The sequence below is a fragment of the Corylus avellana genome, chromosome 7, assembly GCF_965113065.1.
Source record: "Corylus avellana chromosome 7, dhCorAvel1.hap1.2, whole genome shotgun sequence".
Taxonomy (NCBI): domain Eukaryota; kingdom Viridiplantae; phylum Streptophyta; class Magnoliopsida; order Fagales; family Betulaceae; genus Corylus; species Corylus avellana.
Genome location: NC_142496.1, coordinates 2,373,625 through 2,386,827, shown reverse-complemented (window position 1 = coordinate 2,386,827; position 13,203 = coordinate 2,373,625). Strand labels below are relative to the sequence as shown.

General features: G+C 37.1%; 1 long non-coding RNA gene and 1 pseudogene across 3 annotated transcripts in view; one reads left to right on the top strand and one right to left on the bottom strand.

Moving 5' to 3' along the window:
• Positions 1–4,420: 4,420 nt before the first annotated feature.
• Positions 4,421–13,203, bottom strand: part of LOC132185503 (SUMO-conjugating enzyme SCE1-like) — an 11,735-nt pseudogene continuing 2,952 nt past the window's right edge. The window contains exons 3-5 of the transcript XR_015912821.1: positions 5,116–5,268; positions 4,909–5,009; positions 4,421–4,810 (exon numbers count right to left, since the gene is read on the bottom strand). The product of XR_015912821.1 is annotated as an SUMO-conjugating enzyme SCE1-like (transcript). The remainder of the gene's footprint in view (positions 4,811–4,908; positions 5,010–5,115; positions 5,269–13,203) is intronic.
• On the top strand, positions 8,211–12,594 carry LOC132184890 (uncharacterized). Of its 2 annotated transcripts, XR_015912822.1 has the most exons (4): positions 8,211–8,394; positions 8,576–8,723; positions 8,826–8,892; positions 11,551–12,591. It is a non-coding gene; the product is annotated as an uncharacterized LOC132184890 (long non-coding RNA). The 2 variants fall into 2 exon arrangements; XR_009440592.2 differs by lacking the exon at positions 8,211–8,394 and having other exon boundaries at positions 8,406–8,723; positions 11,551–12,594.

The window sequence follows — 13,203 nt, the reverse complement described above, 5'->3', positions numbered from 1 at the left end:
CACCTATCGGAGAAATCTCCGAGAGCCAAGAGGAATCCCAATACGTGTGGGACAAGCATTCCTACTCCAACCAAGAGAATGAAACCAAAAGTTAGGGCCCACCATGACTTTCTTGGTGAAATACAAGGCACGCATAACATGGACTTCATTCCTTTCCGTTGTGTTCTCCTTCTTTGTCGGATAATATTGAACCTGACACCAATCCCAACCCCAATACTAACCCCACGACAGCCACGACAGCTCGAGCGAAGTGGACGAGCCTTTACCCGTTCTTTGTCTTTTCTCATGATTTTTTCCTTCGACCGATGCTCTTGGACATTGTTTGTCCCCGACAATCCGATGCCAAAGTCTCCACAGTGCCTCTTTTGACTTGGGCAATAATTGTTTTCCAAGTGATCATCAGAGCTTGTGGCCCTCATGGCGTCTCTCGGTAACTTGAATACCATCCATTAAAGGTACTGAATTTTCAATAGCTTCATCTGGTACATCCACATGGTCATCACCATCCTCAAGGAGCACACCTTGAACCTGAGGATTCAGCATCTGATCTATGGCTTTCTCTTTATACCTGCGCATCAGATGAACTCCGCAACTTTTGAAGAACGCCAAACCTGTAGACTGCCAAATTTGGAACTTAACTCGCACATTGTCCCCATTTAGCTCATTAAGTTTTGGAATGTGGTACTGGAGCCATAAATGATCTGAGTCTGACAAATATAATTTTTTTACTTCAGAATGCCTTGACAATCCATTGATGATGTCAACCTCACAAAGAATAGGAAGGGGTATTTGAGGTTCATCATTTATTCCAAAAACAGCACCGAGAACCATACCTGTGATCTCCTCATACAAACACGAAGCCTCAGTAATATCTATTTCACATATATCACTGCTTGAAGTTTGTATTTGATGACTGAATCAGTTTGGAATCTTATTTTCCGGAAATATAATATATAGTCTTCAAGATTCCCCTGTTGCACGGATATTATAAACTTTCAGCAATACAAACTACAAAAGCACAAATAAATACCTATGTCAGAGAAAGACAAATACCTTAATAGATAAAAAAATTTTCGTCCACTTCATTTTCCATATTCCCGAGCAGTTTATGGACACGGAAATACCAATTGCTATCCCTAGATCGGACATAATTTTCCTGTAAATTGAGTTTGAAGAATTTTTTTCAATCTAGTCTATAAAAAAATTATCATGTGTCATTTGAACATGTGAGAAGTAGAACAATTAGTTATATTGATCTAACGTTTATACTAGGCGAATAATTAGTTATACTCCTCATATATGAAAATCCAATAATTCATGAAATAATCAAATCAAAAAAAAATTAATACAAGTGGTTGAGTGAGTTAATTAAAATTTATTAACCTTTTTATCACGAATATTTTATGGAGTGATTTTAAGGACTTGAACCTTGAGTTGGAAAATCCTGAAATTGGAAAAGAGGAGAATTTTTTAATGAGACTTTCAAAAATTGAAGGTTGGAGAAGATATGGGAATAACATAGTATTAATATCTATGGATTTTTAATGTTTTAGTCTACAAATTGAAAGCTATTATTATTATTATTATTTTACCTAGTTATCCCTTTTCCCCTCTGAGTATATGACATTATTCAAATTCACAGCAATACATTCATAGTCCACAGTAGTTGTAACTTATCTAAAGAATCAGTTGGTTTCACACCAAATCTTAAATAAAAAGAATTTGTGAAAAAAAAAAAAAAAAAAAGTCAAGCACAAAGCACTTTGCCCAATTTTGGCGAAGTTATTCATATGCTTAAGCTAATATAGGTTGGAGGAAATAATAAGCTTAAAGAATTCGCAGAGAAAAAGTGTTTGATTAGAATGAAACATAGCTCATTAGTGAGCCCCTTTCCATCTCTTTATGAAGTGCATGCTTTCTTCCTCTTGATTGATTAAGAAGGAAGATCCATTGGATAACTTATTTAATTTTGTATCCCCACTATATTATGTCAATGTCTCTTAGCACCCGAGAATAGAAGTTGTTAAGAGTCCAAGTAACAATGGTCAGGATGCCATACACACGACATATTTCTATTGCTTGTGCGCCCATCCAGATGGACTTGGCCGGGTTCGGTCGATCTATAAGACTCATTAGAACTAAGCTTTTTGGGGCTAACTTTGGGCCCGAAATACCATTAGCCTAAAAGGGCTTCACATTCGACAATTGACAATCTTTGATTTATTACAGCGAGGGTAAAAAATTGAAGTAACTATCACGCACACAAGCAGTCAAGCTGGCGGATCTGACTGCTCTCATTCATGATCGGAAGATGTTCAAGAGGACATCTACGAATGATAGTTTGACACTTTGACATCTGGATTGTCAACGTTGACGCATGTGGCATGTACAAACTCATGGATTGGGCACAAATGGTCACAGGCGAATTAATTAAGAGAAATGAGACTGCTATATATAACCGTTTCTCAATTCTCACCCATGCCATAAAATAAAAATGTGTTGGCAGCGCTCTTCATGACATGATCATGCAAAAATGTGAAGAACAATATTCTCATGCATGTAGGTAATCAATAAATCTATTTTTTACACCTATTTTGTGATCCACACTTTGATATAAGTTGAAGATAAATTATTAGAGTTAATAATTTTTTTCATATTTTCCTACAAATTTAATAGATGAATCATTAGATTTGTGGGATCTACCATTAACTTATGTGGAGTCCACAGAAGTTTATAAATTTAATGATTAATTTGTCAGATAAGATAGGAAAAATATGAAAAAAAATATTGACACTAATCAGTTTTCCCATATTTTCCTTCCATTCAACTCATACCACATCATCAATGTAGAGTGTTATAAAATGGGTGTGGAGTGTATCATTACTCTCTCTCTCTCTCTCTCTCTCTCTCTCTATATATATATATATATATATATATATATATATATTTTCCCCCTATTTTTCCAAATATTTTTAAGAGACATAATTTCTATTGGAAAAAGTACATAGGGAGATTTGGCTTACTTGTTGTAGAAACAAAAAACAAAAAACAAAACAAAACTACATCACATGTGTTGTTGTATTTTCAACGGTATGAATTTAATTTTACTTTCTCTCTTTATTTCTTATAAAAAAAATTGAAATTAAATCTGAATAGTTTAAAAAACTACAACACATAGCTTTTTTATAGCACCCACCCAAGGCCGGCTCCACCATAAGGCGGATTAGGCGGCCGCCTAAGGCCCCCAATTAATGAATATTAATAAAAAACATTTCCATAAAAAAAATAAAAAATTAAAGCTCTAATAACCATCTAATCCATATTCTTTAATTAAGGCCCTCAGCTATATGATAAATCATTTGGAAAAGGCCCCCCGATTAATGAATCCTCCAACTTTCAAAATATAGGAATTACGTCTAATCATGAAGCGGAGGTCACTAGTTCGAATCTCCCCTCCCCCTCTTGTGTGAGCATGTCAAAAAAAACAAAAAAAAAGATTGTGTGTAACATACAAAATGAAATGGAAAAATAAATAAATAAATGCTAAGAAGATGGAAAGTTTTCAAAATATTTTATTCAATTACAAACTCCTCTCATTATAAATTTCCAATTTTTATTTATATATATATATATATATATATATATATTTTGTGTGTTCTCTCTATTGAAGTGATCTTATTTAAACTTGAATTCTTCTCTAGCTTCTTCTCTATAATTTCACTATTTTCCAACAACTCACTCCAAGTCATGATTAAAATCCTTCCAAAGGTGATCCGTGATAAAAAAAAAAAAAAAAAAAAAATGTAAGTTACCAAAAACTCAATCAATTACTTGAAAAATGATAAAATTCATTATTCCAATCATCTTTTATTTATCTCTATATAATGAAGGGATAAATCAACCATTAAATTTATATAGGGTCCACAAAGTTAATTGTTAATCTATTAAATTTGTGAAAAAGGATGGTTGTATAACATGTCTCTCTTTTAAAAGTCAGAGTTATTTGTCAAAACCTTAATGTCTAAAAATAGCATGTAGTTTAATATTGGTTCAAGTTAATGAGATAAATGAGGAGGGGTTTAAATTATCATAGGGTGATTTATTAAAATCCCAAGCAAATCCCCCACCTAGCTGCACGCCATCTTCTTTGATTTTTTTTTGAAAACCTAGTCCAAGAAACTCCATTATAATCCCATGGCTTGCTTTACATTAAATTGGCATTTTTTAATCACAAATCAAATTATTAAGGCCTAGCCCAGAAGGAAAAAAAAAAAAAAAAAAGACTAAGACCTTGCTTTCTGACAAAAATGACGTTTCTGTTTTCTGATAAGTGACAAAACTGACTTTTGAAGTTTAAAAAAATTCCAAAACATAATTTAACAAAAGCATACCAAAGCTGAAATACAAACATCAGCTAAAATGAGCAAACACAGGCAGAAATGGATAGAATAGAGTGCAATAGACCAGAATGTTGAGTAAAATAAAACAGGGAAATCAAAGTGTTTCAATTTACTTTCCAGTGACAAAACTGACTATTGAAGTTTTTTATCCATTTCAGCCAAAATGGAATGCAATAACAGCAACTCCACTATAAGATATGCATTTAAGGAACTAACCTATAGCTATATATTTAAAAGACAGCGAGAGTCCCTCTAATGAGGTTGTCCAATCATAGAAAGAGATTTAAGCATGTAAATCTGGAACCAGCTAAATAATTTAACCATATGCAGCAAAAGCAAGCATAAAGCTAGACTGGAAGGGGAAACTGCTTGGCCTGCTGCCGCACCCTTCTTCTGTACTCAGTTCGTTCCTGCAAAACGGGACCACAGAAGCAACAATTCCACATTAGCAAGACTCAAAATTTTGGACAAGAAGTCTAGAATTAGAGATTTGTGGGATTGGAAAAACCTGGATGAAGAGCTGGCCGCCATCGGGCTGTGCTGGTTCAGCAGGGTTGGGTTGGTCCAGAAATCTAGAATTTTTTTTACAGTAATGCTTGGTTCCCACCCCTGAAAACAATATCAAGAGATCAGTTAACTGCAATTTTTCCTAGTCAAATGTGTGCATAAGAAGCACAATCTGCAAATACATGCAATGGCAATGTTGAGTACTTACACTCTCCTCATTGAGGATTGACAAACACGCACTTCCAGAGGGGTAGACATTTGGGTGGAAGAAACCTCGTGGAAACTTGCACTTTGGGGGCCTCCTAGGGTAGTCTTCACTGAATTGGATGGTAAGAGGAAAGTAGCCCCCTTCCCAATCAGTCTGCAATGTCAGGAAGATAGACGCATTTATAATAAAATGAGGCATCAAACCAATGCAATTACACAATAAAGTTATATCGGCCTTATACTTCCAACAAATTAAATCTTCTAGATTCTTAAAAGCTAGAAGAGCCTTTACTTTGCTTTCACTTAGCATTTGAAATAATCTTTAAATCCATAGAAATGGAAAATCATTAAATCACATAGCCTCAGACAAAAGAAAAACCTGATAATTGCCATTACCAACCTCAACATTCAAAGTAAAAATAATGTATCAATAGAAATGTTTGTCACATAATTACATCACCTCTAGTTCCTTATCTCAACCCTAGTACCTTCGCAGAAAGTCCTCATATAACTTCCTGTCATGTAATAAATAATCTCAAACAGTTCCATTATATTGTCGAGAACATCATGATGTCCAGCTTGCAATTTTACACATCTCCATCTATACATTACAGCTTGTGAAACATATCCAGTCCCAGTTTTACCCTGACTTACTGAAACTCCCAACCACCAAACCCAAGCTTACTTTGGAAACTCTACAGATAGTAATAGTGCTAGAGCTTGCTGGTAGAACTCCACCTTCCAAAAAAGCAAATGAAAGGTAGAACCCTATTTTAAATAAATACGGTGCAAACAAATTAAAGAGTTTTAGTTGAAGAATGATTTGAATTGATTCCCAAGAATGTTATGGGAGCTCTGTATTGGTATTTATAGAACGTGTACATCATATTGACATTTGTTACAAATAGACAATTGTTATCTAATCATATCTTCATCATTTGAAATTGGTTTATCTTCATCTTGAGTTTGAAATGCTGCCTTCTGATCTGCATTTTTCTTCTTGCTGTTGCTGCTAGTACGGTGGCGATCCTTACTAGGATCAGGTGGTTCATTATCCATCGTATTGGATATTGTCACAATACGCCCCTCAACATCAAACGGGAGGTTAAGAGAAGTGGCTGTTGGCGATGGTCCTTTGAGGAAATAAATCGAATAGTTAGCACCCGAGAGGAGACTTGATCTCGCACGAAGTGATAATCAATGGAAATGTGCTTCGTTCATGCATGGAATAGAGGATTTTCCGTGAGGTAGGTTGCGCCTATATATGTTGTCACACTAGAGCACCGGTGATTGAGGAAGGGAAACCTCAATGGCCATGCATCCAGCCTCAGTGCTGAAGTGGGAAACGATTTTTGTTTACGAGAACCCCATGAAATGAGATTATGCCAAAGAATAAACAATAACCGCTGGTTGAGCAATGGTCGTCTAGGAAACCAGCATAGTTTGCATTAGAAAAGGCTTGAAGATGATATGTGGAGTTTCGACGGTTGCACGAAGCAACCATGAATGATTCACAGCTTGTTTTAAATAATGCAAAATGCATTTTCGTGCACTCCAATTAAGTGTTGTTGGGCGATGCATAAATTGGCATACTCGTCCCACAGCGAATGCAATGTCAAGCAGTGTGATTGCAACATAGTGAAGAAATCCAACGACACTCTTATAGAGTGTCTCATCAAAAAAATAATCACTCATGAATTGAGAGAGTGACGTTGATGATGACATGAGAGAAGAAACCCCCTTAGCACCAAGCATGTTACTTTGACGCAGCACCTTGGTGATTTAGCTACGTTGGGATAGAAAAAGGCCTTGCTGATCAAATAACGCCTCGACACCAAGGAAATAATGAAGAGTCCCTCGATCCTTCAAGGCAAATTCCTTCTATAGATTGCAAATAAGCTAAGATTGACAAAGAATCGGGCCAGTTAAAAATATATCATCAACATAGATTAAAATGTACATAGGAGACCAGCCATTGTTGTACACAACCAGAGAGGTGTCTAATTCAGAGCCCGAGAAATCCCAATTCCAAAAGTTGAGTGCTCAGCCGTGAAAACCAAGCCCGAGGAACTTGTTTAAGGCCATAAAGTGCCTGCTGTAAATACAGGATCAGGGAAAGATGGGTGAGCAAAGCCCGGGGATGAGTCATGAAAACATTTTCTTCAATGACTCCATGAAGAAAAGCATTCTTGACATCAAATTGACGAATGAGGCAGTTTGAAAAAATGGCAAGGGACAATACCAATCGAATGGGAACCGGTTTAACAACAGGACTATAGGTCTCCTCAAAATTTCAAACTTTACCCATTCGGTTAAAGGTTCGGCCAACACAAGAGCATCCAAAAAAAAAATTCCCATTACAGAAACAACCCAAGAAAACCTATCCAAACATTAGCAAGACCCTTCCCTTCCCCCATTCGGTTAAGTAGAAAAAAAGGCACAAAATTTCAAACTTCACCCACTCGGTTAAAGGAACACCCAAAAACCTTCAAAATTTAACAAGATAAGCTAAAGAAAAACAGAAAGCGATATTTACAACAAAAAATGAGCGAGAGCAGGGGAGAGAAGAAATACCCAAGGGCCAGAGTTGGGCCAAGGTCTGCCACCGCAGTCGCTTTCGTCCGCACACCGACAGTGGCCAAGCCACTGTGCACAGACACAATCGCCCGACCACGTGGACAGCCACAATCGCCAAAACCTAGGGCTTCGGAGGACATGGAGGGGTTGCACACGCCGGAGGCGGAAGAGGATCCCTGCTCGGCTCTCTGGGACTTCAGGGACCTCCTGGATTTCACCGTAGACGAGCACTTCTCTATCTCCCTAGACCCCGATCAGCCCCACGATTTTCTGGAGAGGGAGGGAGGGAGGGAGAGAGGGAGGGGACAGTGGTTTTAGGGAGGGAGGGAGATAGTGATTTTTGTTTTGAAAGAATCAAACGAAACAAGGCGTTTAAATTTTGAATTTCAAATTTATTTACACGTGGCATATTTTAGGCCGTTTGTTGTAATGGACGGCTTAGATTTGCAAAAATGTTGGCTAGCAATTTTAAAGCATTGCCGTCCCCTCATTTTTCTTTCTCCCTTTTCTTTTCTTCTCTTCTCTTCTCATCTTTCCTTCGTTTCTCTTCTTCCTTTTCTTCCTCTCCTCATCCCTGATACAGAATGGCTCAGAATCTAATCTCCACCGTTCACAATGAAGAATCACGTATCATTAACATCCCTGCCAATTCTCTGCTCAATCGGACCACAAACGATCGTCGATCGGAGCTGTTGATCATGAGGTACCTCCTTCTTTATTAGATTTATTTACCTAAATGGATTTTCTTTTGGTTTTTGTTTTGATTTGGGTTTGGATTTGTTTAGTTATCTACAATTGGTGGTTGTTTTGTTTGATTTCTAAAATTGGCCGATCTGATTTTCCTTCGGTAATTTTTTCATGGCTTCTATGTCACACGGTGAAAGAAAGGGAAAGAGGAGAAGTCAGAAGTGGCAGTCTGGCAATTCATCAACTCCTCTCTCTCCCTCAGTCCCTCTCAAGTCTCAAGTCTCAATCGTTCTCTCTCACTCTCATAGACAGTAGACGCTTCGGAGATCTGATAAGTGATATTAGGTCGGTTTTGCATCTTCTGCTCCATTTAGGGTTAATTTTATGCATTTAACCTTGATTTTTTTTTTTTTCCCTTAAGGCTTAATGGGTGTCATGTCTTTTCAGGGCAGAAAATAGGTCGTTAGATTTACAGCTTGGATTGGGAGCTTGGATTTTTACCGGAAACACTGAGGTATCCCAAGAATCTGCTTAATTATTTTTATTCTGATTCCTGAAACTGAAAGTGTTATATTACTGCTGTGTTATGATATTGTTTAGCCTCTTTGGCTCTTTAGGCTTTGATCAAATTAAGAGAATAAATTGAATAATACATGTTAGTGGTACCCATTATAAATAGACATCAATTTGATGTAGAACAATTAAACAATACGACGAAAATTGTAGCATAACTGATAACTGAAAGCTTGAAACTGAGTGTGAATATCTGCAAAGTAAGCTGGAAACTAATTTTCGAATTTGAAGTGTTATATTGCATTATTGCTATCTGTGTTGTTGTGTTAATGTGTTATGATATTGTTTAGCCTCTTTAGGCTTTGATCAAATTAAGAGAATAATACATGTTAGTGGTACTACCCATCATAAAAAAAATTTTAGGACACAAAAAAAATTTTTAGGATGCAAAATTTTTTTTTGTGGCCCCTACATTATGAAATGCCTGGCTCCACCACTGCCATTTAGAATGCTTGGAAGCTGAAAAAAAGGGGTGGGCTCAATGGAGGAGGGACCTGAAGTGGAGACTGTGAGAGCCTTTGGCTTAGGGTACTGTATGAAGCCATCAAACATTGGCTTTGGTTTGACGTTCTTATTTCAAGCTCTGGTGTGCATTGGATGCACTGGTGCAGTTGGCACAACTGGACAATGAGCAAGAGGGGACTCTGGACATGATCCAAGGAACGAATCATGAGAAATAGCAGGTAAGGTGTTTGAAGAAAAACCATGAAGAAAAACCACAAAGAAACAGAGGATAGAAAAGGAGGAAAAAAAAAATTGACATTTAGTAGGCGTGCTATGATTCTATGATACCATAAAGAAAGCATATCACTCCCATTTCCTTGTTATGTGCATTTACTATTCTTTTTCCCACAAGACAAGTTCACCAAACCCATGGCCGGCTCAATGTATTTTGGGGCCTTAAGCGAAACTTTGAAATTAGGCATAATTTTTTTTTTTTTTTTTTAAGTTGCAAAAAAAAAAAAAAAAAATTAAGTCAAATATGTTCTTGCATTACTGGGTTAAATTCTGCAATCATTTCAATTAAACTTAAAAAATTTCCATTATTTTCTTGGTAAATCTTTTCATTTTGTCTTCTAAATGCCAAATTATTCTTACCAAGATTCTTTACTACTACAATAATTCTAAGCAATACTCTTTTCCAATGATCTTTCTCTCTGTTAATTTGTTTTTTGACATTTTGATCAATTGTTTTATTTTTTAATAATCTCATTTTTAAATCAACCCAATCATTCATGTTAGTAATATGTTCATTGGTTGTTTCATGACTTTTAAGTTTAACACTAAGATTTTTAAGTTCCTTCATTATCTAATTGCGTTCTATTAGGTTTTGAATTAAATAACTTGCAACAAAAACAAAATACTCTATCAAAATCTTTTGAATAGACTAACCATCTTCTATTATGTTGCTCCCCATTTGATAACTTTCGAATATAATATGTACTAGAAAAATGCCTAGACTTCTCATCTTTAGGAAAATCTATATTATTGTATCTTATTGGACCATTTTCTACTAATAAATCTCTTAATTTTGCATCAATATTTTTCCATTAGCCAGGATTATAAATATTTGTAACAATAGAGTTAGATACATCAATAGTATTTTCATTATCTTTTAATTCTTTTTCATGAATTTCTTATTCATTTATGAGTTTTTCACCTAAATTACCCTCCATATTTTGTTTATTGCTAATAACAAATTTATTTAAAGCTCCTCTTTGAGATTCAATCAATTTCTCTACTTTTCTTTTCTTTTTAAGTTTTTCATATCCAGATGCATATTTTCTACTAGTAGACATGTTTAATTAAAAATATTAACAACAAACACAATTTAAATAAAAAAAATATTCTGACTATAATAAAATAAATTATAAAAATATAGTAATAAAACTTGACTTAGAGAGGCAAAGACGAGAGAGTTCTTGGAGTTGGAGATTTCTGGTTTTGAAGGAGAAGAAGAGTTGGGAGCATTAGCATGAAGGTTCTCGACTTCTTGTTCTTTATGTTGGTTCTTATTAAATTGGGCCTTATTACTTATTTGCTATTATTAGAGGTTTTAAATTTTTTTTTTTTTTTTTTTTTTTTGGCCTTATGACCAAACCAACTCTCTTGCAATCATGTCAAAACACGTAATTCAAAAAAAAATTTGATAAGGTAAAATGTATATATCAAAAAGAGCTCAAAGCGTCTCTAAGTACACAAAGAGTATACAAAGAAAAACCTAAGAAAACCCACAAAAGAACACCCAAAAAAACCCTAAGAACCAAAGAATTGCCAAAGAAACCCGATCCCCAAGACCAACAATCACCCTACAATTACATGACCACGGAGCATATCAAATTTTTGAGCTCCCTCAACCCCTTAACCCTTTGAGAAGCAGCAACCTTTTTGAGCTCCTTTTGAACAGCAGCAACATCCTTCTTGTGCACCCTATCAATGGCAGAAAAAAGATCCAAACATTTTTCTCATCACCACCACCAACAGAAAAGCTCGACAAGGGAGCCAAATTCATCGCATCAAGCACCTCCTTAGAATAGCCCCCATCCCCTCCTTATTCTTATTAGCCACCTGCTTAGCTAACTTATCCTTCACTCTCCAGGAATACCCAAGTTGCGACCTGGAAACTGAGGAACGACTAGGAGCACATCCCTCCTCTGCAGCCTTCTGGGAACCATCATCCTTAAAAGAAGTGGAGGCTTCACCTCAGGCGGGGAAAGAGTAACACAACTAGGCCCAAAAAAGCCTCGTCGGATCAACCCATAGGCCTGAGAAGGGTTCCGAACAGGCAAGGCAACATCAACCTTCGGAGCCGGAGCCTCCCCAGCAGAGCCCAGAGAGACAGAGTCGATCGCCAGAGAGGCCGAAGCCTCCACCGGAGAGATAGAGGCGACGACCTCCGTCGAGGAAGCAAAAACCCCCCACCGAAGTAACAGGAGAACTTACCGAAAGCACCCCCAGCCAGACCACGGAACCACGTTCCCCAACGCAGGGGCAACAACATCACCGAACACCACAAAGGTCCTATCGGAGACCCCAGTGGAGGAGACTCTGGAACTACAATAGGCGAGATCTTCGAAGACACCGGCGCAGCCTCCAACTCAACCTCGGACACCAGCGGACCCACGCTCCCTCTCGTAGGGCCAAAAACTTCACTGGGCACCACTGAAAAACCACCGGAGACCCCCTCCAGGGCCAAAACCGAATCAGACTCCAAAAAAGAACACTTTGAGGAGAAGCCCAAGCCCGGATCCGAACCCTAATCGAAATCCAGATAGAAATCCAGATCCATATCAAGATCCGAAACTGGATCCGAAATAGGATCCATACCCGAATCAAACTCGAATCCATACCCGGATCAGGAAAATAACCCAACCCAGCCTCGCAGACATACCTGAAATCACGTCCAAAAGGCTTAGAGTCTAATCCAGCAAGGACCCGGAGACCACTGCAGATGGGTCTGCGAATTTGATGATCTGGCAGTGTATTATTCCTGGCAAGCCTGGGGTGAGTCCCTTTATTTATTTTTTTCTTGATGCTATTGTGCAAGTTGGGAACTTTACAAGTTTAACGAATCCCATTAATGCAAATTGTAGAGAAAGGATTGTGAAATTTCTTTATTTTCTGGGTGAGAATGTCTGAAAGTTTTGCGCGTGGCCGTCCGCAATATATATATACACACTGTTTTATATATATATATAAAACAGTGTATATAGATATACACTGTTTTCTTATCATTCATTTCTCAAGATAAACAGTGTATATACACTGATTTATATATATATATATATATATATACCAGAAAATAAGGAAATTTCACAATCATTTCTCTACAATTTGCATTAATGGGATTCGTCAAACTTGCAAAGTGCACAATAGCATCAAGAAAAAAATAAATAAAGGGACTCACCCCAGGCTTGTCAGGGATAATACACTGCCAGATCATCAAATTCGCAGACCCATCCGCAGCGGTCTTCGGCTTCGCCACAAAGCCCTAAGGATGAACGAATTGAACGAATGAGTAGATATCGGGAAAAAAAAAAAAAAGTAAGGAAGAAAGTCAAGGGGGGATATAGAATAAAGGCAATTGAAAGTGAGCGTACGCACATGGGGGTGATTCCTACGCCAGGATTTCCGCTCCTCGACAAGACGGCCACGCGCAAAACTTTCAGACATTCTCTCCCTCTGTTAAGGGATTAACTTCTCAAGTTTATCTTGAGAAATGAGTCATAAGAAAACAGTGTATGTTTTATAT